The sequence below is a fragment of the Lutjanus erythropterus genome, chromosome 3 (assembly GCF_056507025.1).
Source record: "Lutjanus erythropterus isolate fLutEry1 chromosome 3, fLutEry1.hap2, whole genome shotgun sequence".
Classification (NCBI taxonomy): Eukaryota; Metazoa; Chordata; class Actinopteri; order Lutjaniformes; family Lutjanidae; genus Lutjanus; species Lutjanus erythropterus.
Genome location: NC_139319.1, coordinates 49,315,336 through 49,336,736, shown reverse-complemented (window position 1 = coordinate 49,336,736; position 21,401 = coordinate 49,315,336).

The following is a 21,401-nucleotide window of genomic DNA, read 5'->3' as shown; positions in this document are numbered from 1 at the left end:
CACAGTTGCTGGGCAGAAATTGTCAAAGCTGATTGTGATTGGTTTAACTGAATGTCTGGCTCTAAGTCTAATATACATGGCTGCCTACTACCATTGTTCTTCTGTCCCATTTAAGGCAGCTAAACACAGTCCACAGTCAAATAATGTACTCTGTTGTTACTTTGAGTTCAGATTTTACTTCACTCACCACTCAAGCGCAGCCTCCAAACGTATTTCTCTTTGCCTAGAAACAATATTAGTCTCATCTTATGTATCTCAGTTTATCTGTGTGTATGTCTGCTCAAACTATGCAGCACCAGTTATGACTGCTTTTATCCGTAGGTTTGCAAGAAAGTACATTCATAATAAATATTCAAATTCTAGGTACTTCTACACACACTACATTAAGCAAAAGTTCACACATAACCAACAATCTTTACGTAATAAAGCTATCAGCTAATAATTGTCAAATAAAAACACAATCACATGAGACATAATTAAACATAAACACAACAATTAGCCTATATATACCTTAGCTGACTTAATGCTTAAGTATACTGAATATAAGATTCAGTCTTTCCCTCAAGATGCCCTTTGCTTTATTTATTTATTTTATTTAATATTTACTGTCACACTGTCTCTCCTCCCCTCTCTCTCACCTGTGGTTTGTGCTTTACTGAAGCTAGGGCTACATTCATACACACAGAGGAACGGGGGGAGACAGGCGCTTGTTACTGCAGATATGTTACTGCAGCTAACAGGCAGCACCAAGTTAGCTAGCTCAACTGTCATGACAAGAAATTTGCTCTTCGCTCACCGCCAGGTAGGGCGCAGAGGCGCTGAGCGGATGCGGAGGAGCTCAGGTATACGTCATCGAGAAGTGCGATGACGTATACCTGTTGGTGTTGCTAGGCAACACCAAACGCTACTTGTCACTCCGGAAAGAAAAGGACCTGGAGGAAAAAGCAGACTCCCCTTTTGCAAAAACTAACCACAGCTCTATGTAACAACATGATAGGATTTACTGTTGCTGAGCTAAAGGACAGTTTATATAGCTATGAAGCACTGATCCTGTCACTGTGTCTGCCTGGAATAGCGAACGTACACAAACAGCTAAACTAACGTTAGCATTGTATTTAGCTTAACGGTAGCTCGTAAACTCTGCCTAATCACAAGCCTGGTAGCCCGATCTGACTACTGACATTTCGCCAAGCAATACTCTTCCTGCCGAGATCGTGGTATCATGTGTTATACAGTTCGGGGAACTCGGAAACACAGAGAATGAGTTTTTCTTCCATTTTCTCTCCCTCCTCTATTTGTATGTGTCGCTTTTGGCTACGTCACATTCAGCTGTTATCTCATTGGTTGCGCTTTGAAAGGTCAGCACGAGGTCAAAGTTGAACTTTGGGCGCAGCGCTGAGCGGCACATCCCAGCGGTGCGCCATGCCAAGGGTAGCGGTGCCTCTAGGTCGGGCGCCACCGCTCTCTCCATAGGAAAATATGGGACAGCCAGCGCAAAGCGTTTTTACCGTTGATCATGTGTAGGGGTTTTTAAACCGCCGGATTTCGACGCACCGCCCTCTCCCGCCCCTCCCCCTGACCGCCTATCGACCGAGGCTTCATTTCCTGTTCGTATTTATCGATTATCATGCCAATTTACTGTCAGTTTACATATTTCTGACTATTTAACTGCTGTTTTTTGACATTAAAGAGACAGGAACGGAAACCCACAGCCACTCACCTCAACAGACGCGGGAGAAGTTAATGGTCCGACGACGTCACACAGCCAAGTCAAGTCGAGGTGCCTTCACGGACACTCGGAAATTCCACCGTTAGACACTGAAAACTTACAAAATGGCACTCAAATGTGTGTGTGTTTTTTGTTTTTTGTTTTCGAATGTATTGCATTATGCACATTGTACAGCTACATTATTAGTACCATTTGTATGATGTAGTTTATATGGCAAAGTTCAAATTTAAGCTTGCAAATGTTTTGATATAACTGGTTTGAGAAATTGTCTGCCAATTCCCTTTCATACATCCTAATTTTAGTTTCCAATTCCTTAATCTTACTCATGTCCTCTCTTTTCTTTTTAGATGCATATGCTATAATTTTCCCTTGAATATAAGCTTTAGATGATTTCCACTCTGTTGATCTCCTGCCTGAGCTGCCTGTATTTAATTCAAAAAAAGACTGTAATTCTTCTTTTAATAATAAGTTAAAAGCCTCATTAGATAATAGTGACGCATTCAATCTCCATCTACCTCTTCTCTCTGTGTCATTATTTAATATCAATTCCCAGCTCTACAGCTGCATGGTCAGATAGAGCCATTGGATTAATTTTACAATATGCAACTTGCTTGGTTATATTGTTTGATATTAAAAACATATCAATTCTCGAGTATGATTTGTAACTGAGAGAAAAAAGTATATTCTCTTTTTCGTGGGTTTGTCAACTGCCAAATATCCACTAGAGTATTATCCTCACTCAACATGTGTATAGCTGCTCTATCTTTAGGTATCCAAGATGGGCCCCTAAAAGTACTTCGATCTATAAATGGATCCCAGACTTGATTAAAATCTCCTGCTAGAATTACATCACCCTCCATTTCTCCCAAAATTTTATTTACTTGATGAAAAAAGTTTGGGTTACTGTAGTGGTATAATTTCATGCACCAGACTCATTCCATCAGCTGTAGTTCATGCCTCAGACTTGTTCCATCCAGGACAACCAGGCTTGCAGTGGTATACTTTATGCATCAGACTCATTCTATCAGCTATAGTTCGTGTCTCAGGCTTGTTCCATCCAGGACAACATTCCCTTTTAAGGAAGATCATGATGCCATCCGGAAATGTTAGTGAGGCTGGGGACCTTGGAAGTGCGCCTGGTGCTTACCACGCAGATAAGATATCAGACCAGCTGTTATGATGTCATTTAAACAGTTCAGTGTTCTTTTCATGTAATGCATTAACCTGTATTATCATTTAACTATTTTTAAAAAATATAAGATTAATGCGTGCAAACCTAAGGGAGGCAGCAATTTGTGAGAAAATGAATGACATTATGATCCCATAAGGTAAAATTTAATACACAATTATGTTTGATTGTGAGCCAAAATGTTCAAAGTGGGAGGAGGCTCCTAGAGCCTCCTAAACAGTATATAACAAGGTGTTTTGCACCTCTTTCTTCAGTCTAAACCTGGGTTTGACTCAAGCTTGTTGGTTTTTCTACCTAGAGAGATCAATAAACTTTGTGTGGCAGAACTTTGTTGCTCCTCCAGTGATTTTTCCTGACTTTGCCTGATTCTTCTTTTTGATGGTTTTGAACTTTGAAAATATACAAATGATAACAGTGAATTTTTATCAAGGTTTCTAGGGTGTTGTGGCTTTAAGCCCAGACCTTACTGGCCTATTTTTCTGAGTTTTTTGTCACGACATTACACTGGTGGTTGGTGCATAAATATTGTACAAAATAATATTTTTGCCATCTATATTAGCCTGTAAACAAATCATTCTACCCTCATTATCCTTTATCTGTCTAACCAATTTAAAGCCATATTTTTATGTATAAGTATAACCACCCCATTGCGTTTACTGGAAAATGAACTATCAAAAACATGTCCTACCCATCCAAATTTTGGTTTCAGAGTTTCCTCTGACTTAAAATGTGACTCTTGAATAAATGCAACATCGGCCTTATTGTGTTTAAGATAAGATATTTTCCCTCTTTTTGCAGGACTTCCACAACCTTTTATATTCCAGCTGATAATTGTAACATAATTTCTAGCCATTTAATATGACAATAAACAAAAACACAATGCCCTGAGAGAAAAAAAACAAACAAACAAGGTCCGTGGGGTCCTCCCAACTGCTCGTTGCTAATGACAGCCTGTGTAAGCCGACCCACCCGCATCACATTCTCTCATGATCTACCTGTCCCTTGATCCTCAGTCCAGTTGAAAATAAATATGTATCCCGTACATGTTTCAAGCGTTGTTGCAATTCTGGTTGATAAAGTGTTCAGCCTCCTCCACGCTTGTAAAATGATGGCTCTTGCCCTTCCATGTGAATCTCAGCGTGGCGGGGAAGGCCAGTGTGTATCTCACATTGCGTTGCTGTAGTGCCTTCTTCGTGGTCAGGAACTCCTTCCTCTTCTCCGCTAACTCCTTGGTTAGATCAAGAAATATCAACAGCCTTTGTCCATCCCATTTCACTCCTCATGTCTTGGCTGCAGCTCTCAATACCTTCTCGCAGGCGGAAGCCAGAAAGCGGATCAGTATGGGTCTGGGCAGCTGGTCCTCATTCGGCATCGGGGCTAGCATTTGGTGCATTTGTTCAATTTTAAACTCCGCCTCAGGGTTTATCCCTAGCCCTTTGCTCAGAACTTTTTTGACACATTCCTCCAAAGTGCCATTTGTCCCGTATGTCTCCACCAGTCTCACCAATCTTATGTTGTTTCTTTTGCAGTGATTCTCCAGGATTTGCACACGGTCCCATAGCATATCCACCTTTTTCCCCATGGTACTAGTGTTTGTCACAAGGCCCTCAGTCGTGTCCTCCAGCTGGGAGATTCGCTCCTCCGCCTCCTCCACTTGTACCTGTAGCCCGCTGACAGAGTTTTTCAGCTCAGTGGTGGTTTCTTTAATGGTCACTACATCAGCAGCTACTTCTGTCAGTTTAGTACTCAGTTTTACGGTGGCCGACAATTGCAAACGCGCTGCATATACAGACTGCAAATACAGAAACGCGCTGCATATAAGAAAACAGATGCAAAAGGAAAACGCTGCAAATACAGAAACGCGCTGCATATACAGAAATGTGCTGCAAATACAGAAACACGCTGCATATAGGAAAACAGATGCAAAACGAAATCGCTGCAAATACAGAAACGCGCTGCATAAACAGAAATGTGCTGCAAATACAGAAACGCGCTGCATAAACAGAAACGTGCTGCAAATACAGAAACGCGCTGCATATAGGAAAACAGATGCAAAACGAAAATGCTGCAAATACAGAAACGCGCTGCAAATGAGAAAACAAATGCAAAAAGAAAACGCCGCATATACAGAAACGCGCTGTAAATGAGAAAACAAATGCAAAACGAAAACGCTGCATATACAGTCACACAACGGAAGTGCTCCAGGCCTCTAGGGGCAGTGCTGAGCTTTCCCCCGAGAGACAGACAACGGACGAATCAACCTGCGGAGGAGAGGAATAGGCCTACGTGAGAAGTAGAAAGTTATTGGTGAGAGGAAAATTGGAGGTGGGAGAGGCAAAAAATCAGAAAATGTAAATCCGACAAACAAACAAAAATGTAAAAATAAAAATCAGCTGCACTTTCATAATACAGTAAAAGATGAGGGCCACATGTGGAAAAAAGAAAGAAAGAAAGAAAAAGAAAAAAGAATACGTACTTTTTCATGTAGCCTCTCCCGCCTCCAATTTTCCTCTCACCAATAACTTTCTACTTCTCACATAGGCCTATTCCTTTTTTTTTTTTTTTTTTTAGTTTAAAAAACAGTTACGGGATGTTTATTCTTCATAATTACGTTTCCCCTTTCAGGATTTTTTTTAATTTTATTTTTATTTTTTTTAAAACAAACTTTATTGTCATGTTGAAGACAAGGAAAGGAAACATGACATTATATAAGCAACATGACAACACTCAGTGCATAATACATAACAGACAGTAAGGATTTTATCTAGTAATATGTGCCATAATATTTTCACGTAGGCCTGCAGCACCTGTCTGTATATGCAGCGCGTTTGCACTTGTCAGCCACCGTACAGTTTGGTTATTTCAGCAAAAAATTTTTCAATGCTTATTTTCTGTTCTGCAGCTTCATCAGGAGACTTGTCCTCATTAGCAGCTAGTTTGTTCCGAGTAGCTATGTGGCCCATATCCTTAAAATATTTCGACGTTGTCGCCATTTCTCACCGCCAAAAATGTAGTCAAAGTACTAAGAACTTTTTTGGGATAAAGTCTATCAATATTTAGCTCAAGGTAGGCAGATAAATATGGATTAAACAATTAAATTAGTAGCGAGTGGTCTGAGCCCTCCTACAGTGCTGCCATCCTGCTCAGCGTACCCACGTGACTCCTCATTTTCATTTAGTTCTAGGGACAACCTAATCAGCATTTCTGTAAATGTGCCAGTGTTAGACAGACAGTTAGCTGGCTAAATTTCAACTGCAGGTGAGAAGTTTTGAAACCTATGAAGTGTATTTTTTGGCCACTTGGGCTGTGTTGATTATATATATGACAGCCACCTCAAACTAGAGCTGTAACATGTAATTGGTTAATAGATAATTAATCAACTATCAAATTAATCACCAATAATTCTGATAATTGATTAATCACTTTGAGTCATTTTTTAAAGAAAAAAAGTCTCAATACTCTGTTTTTAGATCCTCAAATGTGAATATTTTCTGTTTGTTTTAGTCCTCTGTGACAGTAAACTGAATATATCTAGTTTGTGGACAAAAGAAGACATTTGAGGACGTCATCTTGGGCTTCAAGAAACGCTGATCAAGTGATTTTCACACTTTTTTTTTTGACATTTTATAGTCCAACCAACTGATTGATTAATCAATACATTAATTCTGAAATAATAAATTATGAAATATTAAAAATAATTGTTAGTAGCAGCACCACCCCAAACAAATCAAATAAATGTCATTAGTCCAGGAGTGGCACAATTACTTTCTCTGCAATCAAGAGCACTAAACAGTAGAATGAAAAAAGATCTATCGGACTTGTGTATACAGCATTTTTATGACAATCAACCATGAACAAAATTCTTTGCTCACCTTAGTTTCCATTGTTTTCACTGGATGCGATTAGTGCATTGTCTTTCTGAGCCACAGCCAGATCTTGGGGTGCATCACTGGGACTCTGGTTCACTACCAGCCTATAAGGATCTGTCACTGTAGAAGGTGATGTGGTGATCAACCTCACCAGATTGTCGATGCGTCCCAAAAGACTGACCAACACTTTTAAATTCACTTAGAGCTGCAAATTAGAGCTGCAAACCACAGCTGCAGACTCAAGAATGACTTGATGACACAATTTCAGAACTCAAGATCTAAACAAGATTAGTGGATTCTGAAAAGGAATAGTGAACTTTAGTGGCTCACTCAGTTACAGCAAGGTCTGCGACATGAATATGCCATGTTGACAACTGTTAAGCTCATCTTGTTCAGATTGCTAATGTAGTCTACCGGCTTTCAGTACACACTGAACTTGTTTATGTAATAAATTTGCATTGAACCATTGTAAAAAAGATATGTAGTGTTCATAAGCTGTTATGTGACAATTTTAAAGATCTTGTTTTTAAAGGTACACTTGTAGTTTTGGGAAAGAATTTTGAATCAAAAAAGAATATTCACGGATACATACATGACTGACTGAATTAATAATTAATTACAGAATAAACAAATTGTCCTCAAAGAGCATAATTTTCATATTGTTTCTTTTTTTTTGCAGGGACCCAACTTTCTGGCTTCAGACAGTGTTTTAGGGACCTCATTTCCCTCTTAGGATCCCTTATTTATTCAGTTATGAAAATATATCAATATTTGCGTTTGTATTATTACTTTTCTGAGTTTGAATTTCTTTTCCAAAACTGCATAATGTGCCTTTATAGTTGCTAGGTTTACACTAACTGGTCAGAAGTATGCCACACAGTACCTTCATAACTGTTAAGAGGATGGTTCATTCAAAGTGTGTTTGTATAAGGTATAAGTATATAAGTCAGTGTATTGCCCACAGTAGATGTTAGTTGGCTGCTTCTGGTTTGGAGAAGCAGCAGGAGTACCGATGTAGATGAGCTAAACAGTGTACTGCTTTAGACAGGGTTAGCAGCAAAACATTTTAACCACTTGAAAGTGTTCTTCCCAACAAAAAAGTATTTAACTTTATGCAATATTTCAAATATTTTCACTGCTTTACCTTCCTGTCAGCCATCCTTTCCAACAGGATCTCACCTTCATACAAGCCAAATATCATATCTCCAAAGCCACCCAAGTCTTAGCAGAAGCACTACTTACTTAATACATGGTTGGTTTGGAGAGAGCGATAGTTAGCTTATATAACAGCAGTATACCATGAGAAAAGGCTGCCTGGTAGCAAGGTGAAGCTGAGAAAATCTTCAAAATATAATGTACATTTAAACTGATACAAATTTTTGTAAGTGGTTAAAATATGTTATATGTTGTTGCTGACCCTTTCCTCAACAGTGCATTGCTACACTTCTGTGCTGGTACGCATCTTTGCTTCTACAAAATCGGAGGCGTGTCAACATCCATCTACGGCAGGTAAGTCAGTGTCTCATACAACCTAGGTTCTTTATAAACACCTGAAAAATGTTAGAAATTAGTTTTAATACAAATATGAAATATTGTAGTTAAAGGTATAGTTTTTGCACACTGTCCTGATATTGTTAGTTACATGACATTGATAGATACTTTATTTTAAACCAGATTTCCAGAGGCTTTCAGCTGCTGCACGGTTTACAGATTCCCAAATGTGTTTCTCTGCAATTATAATTTTCTTTTAGGATAAAAAAAAAAATTACCGAAACTGACTGCCTCACTTTTTTGAGTACATTTCCCATCACTCTTCCTTTATACATAAATAATATTGTATGACAGAGAAAAACATCTTCTTTTAAAAAAAAGTTTTAAGTTAGTGTTTTTGAGTTACGGATAATAAGAGGGCTTACTGAACATGAAATGATGGGTTTTCATTAGGCCTGTCACAGTACATAACAGCCAATGAAATACAAGTAATTTTTCCAACAACCAATCAAAGCACAGATGTTTTTTATGACAGCCAATCAGAATATAGGGGGATTTTACAACAGCCAATCACAATACAGGGGGATTTTCCAGCAACCAATCAGAATAAAGAGGTATTTCTCAACAGCCAATCACATTACAGTGGGATTTTACAACAGCCAACCACAATACAGGGTGATTTTCCAACAGCCAATCAGAATAAAGGGGGATTTTACAACAGCCAATCACATTACAGTGGGATTTTACAACAGCCAATCAGAATGCAGTGTGATTTTACAACAGCCAATCAGAATACGGGGGGATTTTCAAACAGCCAATCAGAATACAGGGGGATTTTACAACAGCCAATCAGAATATAGGGGGATTTTACAACAGCCAATCACAATACATGGGGATTTTACAACAACCAATCAGAATGTAGGGGTTTTTTGCAACAGCCAATCAAAATATAAGGGAGTGTTTACAACAGCCAATCACAGTACAGGGGGATGTTCCAGCAACCAATCAGAATAAAGAGGTATTTCTCAACAACCAATCACATTACAGTGGGATTTTACAACAGCCAATCAGAATGCAGTGTGATTTTACAACAGCCAATCAGAATACAGGGGGATTTTACAACAGCCAATCAGAATATAGGGGGATTTTACAACAGCCAATCACAATACATGGGGATTTTCCAGCAACCATTCAGAATAAAGAGGTACTTCTCAACACCCAATCACATTACAGTGGGATTTTCCAACAGCAAATTACAATACAGAGGAATTTTACAACAGGCAATCAGAATACAGGGGGATTTTACAACAGCCAGTCACAGTGCAGGGGGATTTTACAACAACCAATCATATTACAGTGGGATTTTACAATAACTAATCAGAATGCAGGGGGATTTTACAACATCCAATCAGAATACAGGGGGATTTTCAAACAGCCAATCAGAATACAGGGGGATTTTACAACAACCAATCAGAATGTAGGGTTTTTTTGCAACAGCCAATCAAAATATAAGGGAGTGTTTACAACAGCCAATCACAGTACAGGGGGATGTTCCAGCAACCAATCAGAATAAGAGGTATTTCTCAACAGCCAATCACATTACAGTGGGATTTTACAACAGCCAATCACAATGCAAAGATTTTACAACAGCCAATCACAGCACATATGTTTTTCATGACAGCCAATTACAATACAGGGTCATTTTCAAACAACCAATCAGAATGCAGGGGAATCCTGCAACAGCCAATCAGAATATAGGGGGATTTTACAACAGCCAATCACAATAAAGGGGGATTTTACAGTAACCAATCAGAATGCAGAGGGATTTTACAACAGCCAATCACAAAACAGGGTGATTTTCAAACAGCCAATCAAAATACAGGGGGATTTTACAACAGCCGATCACAGCACAGATGTTTTTCATGACAGCCAATAACAATATGGGGTCATTTTCAAACAACCAATCAGAATACAGGGGGATTTTGCCACAGCCAATCAGAATATAGGGGGATTTTACAACAGCAAATTACAATACAGAGGAATTTTACAACAGCCAATCAGAATACAGGGGGATTTTACAACAGCCAATCACAGTGCAGGGGGATTTTACAGCAACCAATCACATTACAGTGGGATTTTACAATAACCAATCAGAATGCAGGGGGATTTTACAACATCCAATGAGAATACAGGGGGATTTTCAAACAGCCAATCAGAATACAGGGGGATTTTACTACAACCAATCAGAATGTAGGGTTTTTTTGCAACAGCCAATCAAAATATAAGGGAGTGTTTACAACAGCCAATCACAGTACAGGGGGATGTTCCAGCAACCAATCAGAATAAGAGGTATTTCTCAACAGCCAATCACATTACAGTGGGATTTTACAACAGCCAATCACAATGCAAAGGGATTTTACAACAGCCAATCACAGCACAGATGTTTTTCATGACAGCCAATCACAATACAGGGTCATTTTCAAACAACCAATCAGAATGCAGGGGAATCCTGCAACAGCCAATCTGAATATAGGGGGATTTTACAACAGCCAATCACAATAAAGGGGGATTTTACAGTAACCAATCAGAATGCAGAGGGATTTTACAACAGCCAATCACAAAACAGGGTGATTTTCAAACAGCCAATCAGAATACAGGGGGATTTTACAACAGCCAATCACAGCACAGATGTTTTTCATGACAGCCAATAACAATATGGGGTCATTTTCAAACAACCAATCAGAATACAGGGGGTTTTTGCCACAGCCAATCAGAATATAGGGGGATTTTACAACAGCAAATCACAATACAGGAGGATTTTCCAGTAACCAATCAGAATAAAGAGGCATTTCTCAACAGCCAATCACATTATAGTGAGATTTTACAACAGCCAATCACAATACAGGGGGATTTTCCAGTAACCAATCAGAATAAAGAGGTATTTCTCAACAGCCAATCACAATACAGGGTGATTTTACAATAGCCAATCACAGCACAGATGTTTTTTCATGACGTCCAATCACAATACAAGGTCATTTTCAAACAGCCAATCAGAATACAGGGGGATTTTACAACAGCCAATCACAATGCAGGGGGATTTTACAACACCCAATCACAGCACAGATGTTTTTCACAACAGCCAATCTCAATACGGGGTCATTTTCAAACAACCAATCAGAATGCAGGGGTTTTTGCAACGGCCAATCAGAACACAGGGGGATTTTCCAGCAACCAATCAGAATAAAGAGGTACTTCTCAACAGCCAATCACATTACAGGGGGATTTTACAACAGCCAATCACAATACAGGGGGATTTTACAACAGCCAATCACAATACAGGTGGATTTTCCAGTAACCAATCAGAATAAAGAGGTATTTCTCAACAGCCAATCACAATACAGGGTGCTACATTTGCATTTACTACACACAATTACAGTTACAAAAGCATTAAGTACTGTGGCTATGGAGGCAATGGAGCTTGGTGGGGGTGGGGGAGGGGGGGGTTGAAACACCTACTCTAAATGGGCGTGGATTTAGGTGTCATGACTACTGACAGATCACCATCAATCTGAAAGATAATGAGAGAGACGTACACCAACGTCCACCACGAATTTGACTCCTAGCATGTCAACAAGATTAAGTAAAATTGTTTAGTTTATTTGTTTTATGTATAAGGGTAGATATTTCATATTTTCTTTTTTCTTTCATTATAATTTGGATCTGTTACTTTTGTTTTTCTCAGGTGTAAAGAAAAAGCTTGTTGCTGCATCAGATAAGAGGGACAACAAAGATCTCCAACCATGGCTGAAAGCAATTAACCGCCACCTGTACTGGTCATGTAAAAGTGATGAGGAGGTAATAAAGAGATTATCTAGTAAGCGTAATACACAATAATTGACCTGAGACAATGTTGCAAATTTTAAAAGAATAATAATTTTTAGGTAACACGATAAGAATGGTATTCACTGGTTTTCACTCTGGTATAATCCAAAAGGTTAAACCTAATTTCTATTCAGCTGTCCCCAATGTATACTCTACATTTAAGATGTCTTTCAGAAAATGTTCGTTCTTGAAACATGAATGTTTCACTTATAAATGTTTTTGTGTTCTCATTTCTGCAGGAATGTGTGTGTCAGTGGAAGTCTCTGCTACATCATATTTGCGACATGCATCAATGGGAGGCGAATAGTGTGGAGTTAACATGTTATCACCCGCCTTTGACAGAGGAACAGCAGAAAAGACAGAGGTGGCTCAAAACAGATTCACCTGCTTTTTGGGCTCTCAAGGCCATTGTCATGGACAAGACCCTCCTTCAGAACTTGAAGCAGACGCCTCATTTCAAGCACACTGGTATGCATTTTTTAGACTCAGGGTTTTCATTCAATAACACCTGTTTTGTACAACGCCAAGAAAAAAAATGTCCATTGCAGTGAGGAGTAATAATACTACAGTACAGTAATATTACTATCACTGCCACAAGTTTTACACCCACCGAGCAAAATCACACTCTCTGTATTTATAGTTTTACCATTTGTTTTGAACAACTTGAACATATCATTTTTTTTTATCTGGGTGTAGCAACAACTGGGGTTTTTAAACTTGCATCAACACAGGATCTCTGTAGGTGTTCCATTCTTCTAAGCTGAAGTATGCTGAGAAGAGGCTGCATTTCATATAAATTTGAAAATCGACTGTATCATGAACAAGAACGTCTACCACAGCATCTTGGTGCATCATGGAATCCCTTCTGGACTGAATCTGATTGGTCGTGGGTTCATATTACCAACAAGACAATGACCACAAGCATACTTATGACCACTTAGCTTTGCAGACACTATTTGACCAAGAAAAAGGAATCTGAAGTACTGGAACTGATGGACTGGCCAAGTCACAGTCTGGATTTCAATCCTATTGAATAAATTTGGGATTTAGTAGGATTAGTATGGATTGATTGCACAAAATTTTCTTCTGAAGCAAGACTGTGGGAACAGCTAGAAACTAGGATTGGGCGATTGGACGACTATATCGTCTATCAACGATGGGCTGAATCCATAGCAGATTGCTTTTTCTGCCAGATTTTTAGGGTGATATTTGTCATTTTATTTTGCTAATGTAATAGTCTGCAGAGTGACAGCCTCTGCTCTACACCGCGCTCTCATCCAGCGGCACAGTACACATCCACTCAGCTGACCATGAATGTGCTGAGCTGGGTGACGAGTGAGAAGAAAACAGGCTGCAGAGTCAGACTCTTTAAACTCTTTCCCCACGGTAAAGTGAGGATTTATTTTGACCAAACCCAAGTTGGTAATTGTTGGAAGAGTGGCTAGACTAACAAAGACGGTTTTGGTGAGTTTTACATGTTTTTCTGTAAGTTTGAACAAAGTGTGTTTTCCAAGGCGTTAACAAGCCAATTAAGCTTGTATTAGTTCGGTAAAAGACAGAAACTTCAGAAATTACATAAATTCAGAAGGTGAATGGTTGTATTTCTCTATTTAAAATGGAAAATAAGTGTGTAAACATGTAATTTGTAGATACTTTGTAAGTTTATTTTGTCCACTGGATGTAGTGAACGTACGCAGCATGCGTAACATTGTGAATTTGCCGCTTGCGCACATCTCCCAGCTGAGACCCGAAAGGACGGGAGAAAGTGGGTGGGGGGACAATGGTATCGCCAGTCGCTGATGGATGAGCTGATGATGATAGTTTGGAAAATTTTAGCATATCACCCAACTCTACTAGAAAGTATTTGGAACTCAATAACAAAAGAGACTGTTGAAAACTACATAAAAACAATGCCAACAAGAATGCACGCTGTTATCAAGGCCAAAGGAGGCCATACAAAATATGACATTTTTTGATTATTATGTGTGGAAAGGGACTATTTAGTTCTTTCAGTTTGTTATTTGCCAAATAAAAAACAATAAAATTTTTCATTTTAAACAAGTTTTTGAAAGACTTCTAAAATATTTATGTTTTCTTGTTTTTATAACAGGTGGTCTAATAAATTTGTTTAGCACTGTATATGCAGTGGTGGACAAAGTACTCAACTGAGTCAAAGCATAGATATTCCTGGTCAAATATTACTCAACTACAAGTAAAAGTTGCTCAGTCAAAATTTTACTCAAGTTAAAGTACTAGAGTACTTGTTTTTAAAAAAGTATAAAAATACTCAAGTATTCAAAAGTACAGATTACAAAGTACATTTCTAATAAACACACCGTTGTATTGTTTTCACTGTGAATTTACAGAAACTTTGTAACCGCCTAATGATGCACTGACTTGCTTGTAGAACCACGATGAAAGACCTATAGAAATACCTATAAAAACTTCAGCATAGAAATACAGTCAAAAATAAAAAGGACAGCTATTGTCATTTTCTGACATAACTGTATTTAAATAAAAGTATAGAAAATTAGATTGAAACCAACCGTAAGGAGTTCTCCAAGTCTGTTAAATAACTGATTTCTTTCTGGCCCCTAGAGGCAGTATATACATTAATTATGTGTTTTTTTCACCCCAATAAAACAATCCAACATTAAAAGCCTACCTGAAATTATTTCTCTTTTTCTAATGATAATAACATCTTGAGATTTAATTTTGCCGTCACCATTACCGAGTTTGTTTGAATGAAAGAGGGAGAGCTTGCTTGTGCTTGTTACAGAGCATGCCTGGATGATGTGCTTCTGCTTTTACATCAATCCCAGTTGAGAGCAGGTACTGTAATTGGTTTCCTCTGTAAGGATCACAGCATGTGGCCAGTCGCATTTTAGAAAAGAAGAAACAGCAACAGCTGACTTCAAAGCTATGCTTAGACTAAAAGTAACGGAAATGTAGTGGTGTCAAGACTACAATATTTGTCTTTGAAATGTAAATGGAGTGTAAGTCGTATTTACAGTGTGCAGGATTTATGTAGGCTCTGCTAGTGTCTCTAAAGACTGGAACAGTTTGTAGACTGCTCAGCAGTGCAGTCAAGAGTACAATTCATCGGTAGGTGTGTTCTGAACATGTCATCTGCCTCCTTGAACCTGCTGTAAGTGCCAGTGGGTAATGGGTACTTGCTTCTGATAGCAGTGATGATCCAGCTTGGCAGCACTCTTCTGTTACCACAACCAAGACATTCTCTTCTGACAGCCCACTCCAGCACCACATGATGGGCATGAAAGGGTTAAGATGATTTTGAAATGTCTGAGGGCAAACTAATATATGCAACAGTAAATGCGCATCTGTCAGACAATTCTAGGCACAGATATTACATGCATGAAGACATTTATACTTACTCAATGGATAGTTGACCATTTGGTCCCTGTGGTTTTGGTTGCCTCCTCCAATTTATTTTGGGCACATGAAAGAAGGTATCCAGCACTGTCCTGCTGATCAGAGGGTGGGAATACTGTAAGATGGTGTGGTGTAAAATCTGAAAATTAAGACAAACCCCATGACCAAGATTGTCTTTGTGGTGTTTTAATAGAGCTCTGCAAAGGATCAGTACACAGTCACACACAAAGTGTAAAAGGAACTGATAACGTGTCAATAATGTAAATCTGTCTTACAGGGTTAGGAGATGAAGGAGGTTGGGTCAGGATGGACCTGAACTGCTTATCGGGAGAGTCGGGATGTGATTGTGTTATCAGAAGCTCTTCTTCCAAAGAGAGAACAACTGTGTGTTGGACGAGTAACCAGTTAGTGCCTGACAGAGCATGAGAAATAACTATGAGGAACAACAGTGACCAGTTCAGCATATTATTTTCCCACTACAATCCCTCCTTTTGATCATATGTGATCACATGTAAAATAAAATTATAAAAGACTATAAAAGATCACACCTTCACTGCAAATAATAATCCTTACATATGGTAACATAATAGGAAAGTATAAGAGAGTGAAGAAACATCTGCAATGTTATGTCAATTATGATTTTAAAACATTACTCCATAAAGTACTACCCCTAGAAAAAGCAAGATGCTGTTGTTGCAGATGGGAGAATTCAATATAACAAATGCAAGCAATAGGTAGGAAAGTTACATATATATTAACTAGGGGTGCAATGGATCGCAGTTGACCCGTGTCCCGTACGGATCACCCTCTACAGTTCAGCACGCATGTGATCCGCGGACTACATGTGAGCATCATAGTTTTACTGTCACTGTTACTTTTGTATAAGTTATAATAACTGAAATCTCAATGCAGAGTTGCAGTGAAAAGACGGGACAGATGCTGCTTAGTGCAGCGCATCTCTGCCAAGAGTGACTGATTTAAATGCCGTCACATCGCCTTGAGTGAAATCCAGACCGTAACTTTTTTTCACTGATGTAACTATGCTATCACCAAAGAAAAGGATCATAAAACTGTGATGTTCATTGAAACTTTGGTGATATCAGCTGTCTTAACTTCTACACAGCTCCTCTCTACTCACTGGTGATGATTGATTGATCATGACTTCTAACCAATCAGATGTGCTGTGCTGTAGGTGGGACATTGAGCCAGACTACAGAGCGTAGTTGTGTATTATACTGTACAGTATATAATGATCTAATATATGTATAGTATATACATAGTACAGCACTGTATAAGTTTGAAGTTTTTAATATTATTATCATTATCATTACTATTATCATAATTATTACATTGGATAACTATGGTGATAATTACGGACAGACAAAGATCAAAGACAAGTGCATTTTTAAAATAATTTAACCCTAATCCCACCAGTTTTTTCTTTTTTGCTGATTCGAAAAATGATCCGATCCATGACTCAAAACCATGATACGATCCAAAGCGTGAGTTTTTTGATGCGTTGCACCCCTAATATGAACACATAAATGTCAAAATCCAGATTGTCAACAGGATCAGGAATGCTTTCAGCATTGCATGGTGGGAGCCAATCAGGAGTTCTTAACTGTGTCATCTGATGGAAAACAGTTTTTTTTTTCAACTGTAGGGAATGAACTCACAAAAAGAAAGCACACACTGAACCTCGCAGGCCACACCATCCAGCGTGTCTGAATGCATGCCATGGCTGTTGTTGGAGTTCCATCTCTGATCCCATTATGGTGACACTGAGGTTCACTCAGCACGCCACTTAGTTGGAGCTGTGGAAGTTCTCGTTGGATAGTATGCCAATACTGTTACCTTGTCTTCTCGTCCTCACGATGTGATGACCTGTTCTGTCATAGTGGGACCCTTTTGCAGTGGCTGGCATGGATTCAGGTGACTCTTTCGGCAAACTTTACTGTCGTCTGTGTGGTCAGCAGCACCTGGAATGGACCCGTCCACCACTTAGAGCATCAAGTCTTCCACCTCAGGTCTCTCACCACTACCCAGTCACCAGGCTGCAGGTCATGAAGAGGTCCTGTGGCTGGAGCTGGTAGCACTTCCTTTGGTGAATGTTAGATAAAACAGCTGTAGGAGTGGAGGGCGTTTGACGGTCATCATATGGAAAGAATTCAGACATAGTTAATTCTGGGCTTGCTGCGGCCTTGGCTGCTGCTGGTGTTCTCCTGTGAAACTTGGTCATTGTTAGTGTGAGCATGACATTTACACACAGCAACCTGTTTTGGGAGCAGAACAGCATCCAGCAGTTGTAAAACAAGAGTGTGATGTGCTATAGGTTTGCCAGGTGATGTGAAGCAGGAAGTGATTTGGCATTGACTGTATCATGTGGAAAGGGTACTAGAAATCTGTATTCAAGTACAAGTACTGTTTCATTGCTAAAACATTACTCAATTACAAGTACTGCCGTTAGAAAAATATTTCAGTAAAAGTACAAAGTATTTGTCTGAAAAACTACTAGAGTATTAGTTACTTTCAACTGTTGATGTCACTGTCACCTCTCCAAACTAGCGTTGCAAATTTTGTGTATTTCGTTGTACAATCGTTGAAAACGTTAACAACTGATTAATCATTAATAATATAAGATTATTAGTAAAGATACATAACACAATTTATTTCCTATTTTTTTTTCTTATTTTCTTATTTTTTCTCTTTTTAAGTCAAAGTTTAAGTTTCCTTATTCAACAAATGGCTCTGCAGACAAAACAATATAAAATGAGGTTCAGTTACTACCAAAACTATTGATTAAACATCAATGAATACATTTCTAATTGGGTAAATTCTAAATGGCAATTAATTGACTAATGATTAATCATTAACACCCTTAACAGTTGCTGCCACACCATTTTGTTTTGTTTTTCAGTTCTTTTTCTTTTCATTGGCTCGTCCGTGATCAGATCACCTGATTGGCCTCAAAAATGCAGATGAAAGCTTTGGATATTAATTCAAATTGTACTCAGTACTCAACTGTGATTTTGAAAGTAACTAAGTAGATTACATGGTGAAATCAATACTTAAGTACATGTAAAATTACAGACTTGAAAATCTACTCATAAAATTACAATTACCCCCCAAAAAACTACTTAATTGCAGTAATTTGAGTATTTGTAATTACTTTTTTCCTGTGTCAGGGTTGCGTGATGCTGAGCCATCAACAAACAGTTCAAAATCTGGATTTTGCAATGGTGTTTCTTGCAAATCTGGTCTTGGGGAACAATCTTCAGTTATTGTAACAACATAGTTGTGTTCTCCTCCATCACCTTCTGTGGGGAAAAGAGTTGCAGGGTTAAGGACATTGTATCTATTCACATATCGTCACTATTCGTGATATCAGGGATTTCAAATAGAACAGTGTTATAAAGGAACAATCTTGCTGCTGAAAGATAAGATGTTTTCTGCTAAAGCAAAATCAATGAAACAACATGTGGAACGAGCAGAGTTAGTTTACAGTCACCTTAAAAAGTAGGAATTCCTGTAGCTAAAGCGTCAAGTTTAGCTGAAATGTAGGCTACAGGTCTCTGTCTGTCTCCGTGGTCCTGGAGTAACACTCGACACTCTTTGTCTACAGTCTGAGCAAAAGGTTGGTTTGGATCTGGTAACCCAAGAGTTGGAGTCGTCAGAGTCTTCCGAAGGACAAGTTTTAAGTCAACAAATGTTTATCCTGCATCAGCAGTCCATGTCACATTACTATGTGCTTCTAGGCCTCACCCAGGTGCGATTGCACTCAGGGGGGCCTCGAGGACACCAGTGAAAACACCAGTGGGAATGAAGGGCCTGCAACAGGAACACAAAAGGCATAACTTGTTTCTTTATGATTGGGTTTGAAAATGTTTTAAAATGCTTTTACTCTTTTTTGGGAGAGGGATTTGCCATCACATGTCATCACATGACCCAGAAATGTCACTTGTTGTTGGACAAACTGCAGTTTTGACAAGCTAGCTTTGTGACCTTCTTCATCCAAATGTTTCAAATGTGTCTTTTTCACACTGAGCTTGAGTTGGAACACAAATCATTTGATCATCAACACTGTAATCATGCACTTCCTGGTGACAGATTTAATGAGCTCAAACTTTGTTTTGATTTTCATACCTGATTTTTTGTTTTGTTTTGTGGGAATGATTACACCTGCCTTTAATCAAGTGATAAAGACTGGTGTAATACCGTCAGAGTGGATATTATGGTTGACAGGGCCTTTAATTAGATTTTGGTGTGATCACAATTGGTTTCATGCCTCTGATTAGACCAATATCATGTTTGCCTTGGGGCCACAGAGTTTTAGGGATCTTCTGAAAGGCTGGGGTGTTTGTGACATCACATGTTTTACGCAAATAGGCAAATGTGTGTTGTGTGTCTGGTATCGGTTGAACAGATCTGAATGTGTGGACAACACAGGTGAAGTTTTGTCGATAAACCTTCAAAACAGGATTATATTGAACATTAGGGTCAGATGTTGATTTCCATGATTCTGCACTGACACATTTTCTTATCCACAGATCCAAATCTTGCCATCTTTCTTTTCTGTATTTGGCAAGCGACACGTGTGGATATGAACCAAGACCATCAAACAGAAAGTTGGAATCTGAATCACTGAAGGAGAAATATGGTGACAATTCATCACTTGGCTTTGGTTTTGTCAATTTTGGTAGTTACTGAGACAGCACATCTGTGTTTGTTCCAAAACATTCAACTTAACGTTAGCTTTTCTCTCAGGCGACCTTCTCTGAACCATCATTTTTCAAACTCTGCATCTTTCCCTTTGTGTGTGCAGTGCATGTGATTTCATGTAATCTGTCTCTGTGTTGTGTGTGAGTGTGTGTGCATTGTCAGCGATAGCAGTAGTTACAGGAGTCACAGCTGATGTGCAGATTTTCCATTCATACACATAAGGCAGTGTGTCAGGGCTATATGTCACAAATATGTAATTGTCAGAGAGACCCAGTTCACTTGTTTGAGTAACAATAATCCCCTCTGGTGTGAAAATAAGACAAATACCCAAAATACACAGTATATCAACAACAGCAACAATTCAACCGCAAAAACAAATGTTTAAATTCGCCTGTGACATTATCAGTACATGATAATAGAGTTGTGTATTTCTCCAGATGTGTGTCACCTGATGCCCTTATAAATTTCCTGTATCTTCTGCTGACCTTTGGAGATGTTGGAAAAGTGTCGGATTAAATAACAGTGTGTTGAGTATGTTGTATCAGAATCAACAAGGAATGTTACATCTTTGCCATGTACAAGTTGGCATGTTTGCATCAGCTAAATATTTAGTGCACGCCTATTGTTTGTGTATTTGCTGTTTCCTCCTTCTCTTCTAATTGAGCTATCACATCATTTATCTGTGTGTGTGTGTGTGTGTGTGTGTGTGTGTGTGTGTGTGTGTGTGTGTGTGTGTGTGATATCACCAGTCTGATGTGTAGGTTGTCTCTCATCGTGCGTCAGTGAGGTCAAAGTTAAAGATGCTGATTCCTCCCCTCCTGAGCTGCCGCCCCGAGTCAGTCATCTTTGAGTTGGATCAGTCTTTGGGTAGTTTTTGGCTCAATGTTCTCTTTTGCCAATGGAAACAAACATCTGGATCAGCTGTATGCAGACCTCCACAGAACATCCTTAGAACATAGTCAATGCTGCCATGTTTAGATCTTTCTCTCTTCTTCTCTCTCTCTCTCTTTGAGGAGTCTTCAGCATGCACAGTGTGTCCTTTTATCAGGCTTAATTTGCCTGAGTCCCATGTTACACATGTCTGTTTCACCATTTGTGAAATGTCAAAACAGTCAGTTCAGCGACAACC